We start from the raw sequence: 4,969 nt of genomic DNA on the forward strand, positions 1-4,969 counted from the left end.
AGCACTGCAGCCGAGGGAGGGGGTGAGGGTGGAGTAGCAACCCCTTCCCCGGCAGTCCTGAATGTCGGTATACGCGTCGCCGCCGCGGAAGATGGCTTGTCTGTACACGGGACGACGGAAGGAGTGTGCAAGGACGGGGTGGAAATGTCCAGCTGCGCCTGAGACTGAAGATCACCCGCAGACGCGACCGACTCTGACTGAGACTAAAGAGTAGCCGCAGGTGCACCAATGTTTGGCTGCCCACCCAACGGAAGCCCTTCACGTCCCAGTGCACTAGTAGCATGCATGTCCAACTCCACATGAGCTGCATGTCGGTCTGCATTGTCACACCTGATACAGGAGTATCGGTGGACCTGCGTGGGTGAGAGAGAGCTGGTGATTATGACAGTGGGCCATGTGTGGCCGTGTAAGCGTGTGGGTACTTAGTCCCTTGTGCAACTCTGTATTGGTTATGCAATGAGAAAAGTCTGAATCATACTCACCCCCTGTTCTCTCTCACCTACCCTGCTTCTTCCTTGTCCCGGTCCTCTTTCCTCTTTCCTCACCCCGATTCCCCTTTTCTGTGTGGCCGATCTCAAATCCACGGGCTTTGGTCATCACAATTGGTAATCAAAGCCAATAATTCCCCCAAATTTTTTTGCGCCGCGCATCCTCAACTCCCTTGGCCGATCGGTAACATCCACCGTTGTAGGTGGGAATTCACTCCGGTGAGATCCCACGAAATCCTCAGCGGGGTTCGATCTATTCGGGCGGATATCACGGCGCCATCCAAGCCTTCCGTCCAGAACCGCAACTCCTCACGGTCATGGGTGAACAAACAACAAATCTCACTGCCCTTATGGAGAAGCTCTTGTCCAGATTCAATGAAGAGCAAGCTCTGGCAACCAAACGTGCGGAGGAGCAGTCCACGTCCAACACGAACGTCTCAACCGAGCTACTGAGCCTGTCCAAGAAGATCGGGCTCACGCAAGCTGACGTGGATGACGTGCGCAAGGTGGCTTCCCCGACGGCTTCCTCCACTATGGCATCGGTGTCGCAGGTGGACGACCCCTCTGCGGCGGGTCTCTGCAAGCCGGCGGCCACCAACGGCCTCCAGCAACCTGCACCTCCACCAGCGCAACGGGACGCACCTCATCCAAGTGCGTTGCCGATTCCGCAGGCCATCAAGGGCCACGGCTCCGTCACGTGACTCGTCAATGAAGGCCCACCCCTGCTCGCTCGCCCCGAACAGCCAGCCGCGGTGGAGCGCGTTCAACATCCAATACAGCATGACGAGCACGCTGCCCAGCCACGCAAGGAGTACTCCACCAAGTCGCCGAAGCACAACTTTCCCCGCTTCAACGGTGAACTACCTCGGGTTTGGCTAGACCGCTGCCTCGCCTACTTCAAGCTCTACAATGTGCCCCCACTCAACTGGGTGGTGACGGTCGCGCTCTATGTGGAAGGTCATGTGGCTCTCTGGCTCAGGGCGTTTCATCAGCAAAATCCGATGATGTCTTGGGAGCTGTTTCACCGTGCAATTGAAGAGGAATTTGGCCCGGAGGAGTTTGAATCCCTGATGCACAATCTCCTGCAATTGCGACAGACCGGCACAGTCGTGGAGTACAGGCAGCAGTTTGAAGTATATATGTACAATCTGCTAGCACTCGATGCCACACTCAGCTCGAAGTTTTTTGTCACGCAGTTCTTGCTGGGTCTCAAGGATGAACTGCGTGTTGCGGTGCACCTTCAAGCTCCAACTAGCATCACCAGGGCGACCGTATTTGCTCGGATACAAGAGGAGGAGCTCGAGCATGAACGCCCTCGTTTCCGATCATCCCCTCCAGGACGACCTCCTCCCCTACCAGCAGCACTTCCAACACCAGGCCAGCCTCCACCACCAGCGCCACACATCCCAGCAGCACCCCGTCCGGCTCCAGCTCCACGACCAGCGCAAGATGATTTTGGTTGGGAACGCCACCTCCATGACTACAGACAGCAATATGGTCTCTGTTTCCGCTGTGGGGACAAATGCTCACGGGAGCACCAGTGCAAGCGAGCAGCACAACTCCTCACGATCGAGGTAGGGGAGCATGGAGAGGTGATATCTGACGAGGTCGTGCGTGCATTACAGTTGCTCGATGACCCAGAAGATGTGGCCAATGCAGCGTGTTTCCTACTCTCTGCACACGCAGTCGAAGGGATAGAAACATCAGAAACCGTCCGTCTGCGTGCAACTGTAGTCAATCAAACCATGCTGCTATTGGTCGATTCCGGCAGCACACATAGCTTCGTCAACTCGACGTTTTCAGCAAGGATTGGAGTAGAAAGAATCAGTATTACCCCAATCTCAGTTCGGGTTGCCAACGATCAACGATTGAGCTGCAACACTATGGTGCCAAAGTTACAGTGGCAGATCCAAGGGCACCAGTTCAGCACAGCTATGCGGGTTCTGGACCTCGGGGTTTATGACGCAGTGCTTGGCGTCGATTGACTAGCGCAGCACAGCCCAATGAAGTGTGACTGGCAACAGAAAATAGTGCAGTTTGAACAAGAGGGACAAACAGTGCCCTTGACCAGCGTCCGATCGGACGAGCCACCAACGCTAACTGCCCTCGATGCAGCGACTCTTTGGCAGATGCATGACGCTAATGAGATTTGGGGTGCTGCCCTCTTGGAAATTCAGGTGAACCCAGCTTCAGACTCTGACAGAACACAACCACCACCCGTGGCGATTCAGAAAGTGTTGACGGGGTTCAACGACGTATTTGCAGAACCAACTAAACTTCCTCCCCGTCAACAATATGATCATGCGATCACACTAGAACCGGGTGCAACACCAATCAACTGCAGGCCTTATCGCTACTCACCATTGCAGAAGGACGAGATTGAACGGCAAGTAAAAGAGATGTTGCGTACGGGTGTCATCACTCACAGCATGAGCCCCTATGCAGCACCCGTCCTTCTCATCAAGAAAAAGGACGGCACATGGCGTTTCTGTGTCGACTACCGACGTCTCAACACGGTGACAATCAAGAACAAGTTTCCACTACCTATCATTGATGAGCTGTTGGACGAACTGGCTGGTGCCGCTTTCTTCTCCAAGATAGATTTACGTGCCGGTTACCATCAGATTCGTATGCGGGAGAGCGACGAGGATAAAATAGCTTTCAAGACACATCAGGCCACTTCCAGTTCTGCGTCATGCCATTTGGAGTCACCAACGGGCCACCAACCTTCCAATGTGTGATTAACTCTGTCTTTGCGGAACCAAATCGTAAGTTTGTCATCAGTTTTTTGGATGACATATTGCTTTTCAGTTAATCCTTACAGGAACATGTGGAACATTTGTGCACCGTCTTCTCCATCCTGCGTCAGAATCGACTCTACGCCAAATGGTCGAAGTGCTCCTTTGCACAACCAAGCATTGAATACCTGGGCCACGTCATTTCCAAGGAAGGGGTTGCAACAGACAAGAGCAAAACCAGTGCCATGAGTGCATGGCCTACTCCGACGAACGCCACTGAACTCCGGGGTTTCCTAGGCCTGACTGGGTATTACCGCAAGTTTGTCAAGCACTATGGGATTCTCGCCAAGCCACTCACCCAATTGCTCACCAAGAAGGGGTTTGTCTGGTCTGATCAAGCTCAAATGGCATTCGACCTCCTCAAGCTGGCCATGATCAACACTCCGGTCCTGGCTCTTTCGGATTTCACACGCCCGTTCTCCATTGAAACGGATGCGTGTGACACCGGGGTGGGCGCGGTACTCGTGCAAGACAACCATCCGATCACGTATTTGAGCAAAGCATTGGGCACCCGCAATCAATGCCGCTCCTTCTACGAGAAGGAGTTCCTAGCGGTGATCATGGCGGTCGACAGGTGGCATGCTTACCTCCAAAGAGCACCATTCGTCATTGTGACTGATCATAAAAGCCTCTGCAGCTTTGGAGATCAACAGTTGGACACGGAGCTGCAACGCAAGGCGATGTCTAAACTGGCGGTGCTCCAATTTCCTTCAAGTACAGGCGTGGCATTGACAATGGCGCAGCAGATGCTCTATCTCGCGTTGGGCACCTTCTTGCCCTCAACGCCCTCTCTGTGTGTCAACCACAGTGGCTACAGGAGGTAGCCAATTCTTATAAGACGGATACTGATGCTCAAGACATGCTCCAGCACCTAGCGATCTGCAGTCCAGACGAGCAAGGCTATGAACTCCGGCAAGGCATGATTTGCCTACATGACAAGCTTTGGATTGGGGCCAACACTGCTCTCCAAACCAAGTTGATCAACGCATTTCATTCCAGTGCGATTGGAGGTCATTCTGGTGTCACGGCAACCTACCAACGCCTCAAGAAACAATTCACATGGTGCGGCCTCAAGCAGGTTGTGGAGGATTTTGTGCGTCGGTGCGAGGTATGTTAGCACACCAAGCACGAGCACCTCAAATTCCCTGGCCTCCTACAACCCCTCCCAATTCCGACGGAGCCATGGCGCGACCTCACCATGGACTTCATCGAGGGCCTGGCACCGTCAGAGGGCTACGAGGTGATCATGGTCGTCGTCGACCGGTTCACCAAGAACGCTCACTTCGTGCCGCTCCGGCACCCCTTCAGGGCGGCGACCGTGGCACGTGCCTTCTGGGACAATATCATCAAGCTGCACGGCGTGCCACACTCCATCGTCTCCGATCGCGACAAAATCTTCACCAGCAACATGTGGCGCGTCCTCCTCGACGCCGCCGGCACAAAGCTCAGCTACTCCACAGCGTACCACCCACAAACGGGCGGCCAAAGTGAGCGCGTCAACTAGTGCCTTAAGATGTACGTGCGTTGCGCCGTGCACGACCACCCAAAGCAATGGCGCCAGTGGCTTCCCACAGCAGAGTTTTGGTTCAACACCACCCATCACGCGTCGCTGAAGACATCCCCGTTTCAGGCACTCTATGGCCAAGAACCCAATCTAGGAGGCCTTCCGATGCTGGCCAACAA

General features: G+C 54.5%; 1 pseudogene; it reads left to right on the forward strand.

Annotated features, from left to right (window-relative positions):
• Nucleotides 1-805: 805 nt before the first annotated feature.
• LOC119292480 lies at nt 806-4,403 on the forward strand (annotated as a pseudogene).
• The last annotated feature ends 566 nt before the right edge of the window (nt 4,404-4,969 follow it).

Source organism: Triticum dicoccoides, chromosome 4B, assembly GCF_002162155.2.
Source record: "Triticum dicoccoides isolate Atlit2015 ecotype Zavitan chromosome 4B, WEW_v2.0, whole genome shotgun sequence".
Lineage (NCBI taxonomy): Eukaryota > Viridiplantae > Streptophyta > Magnoliopsida > Poales > Poaceae > Triticum > Triticum dicoccoides.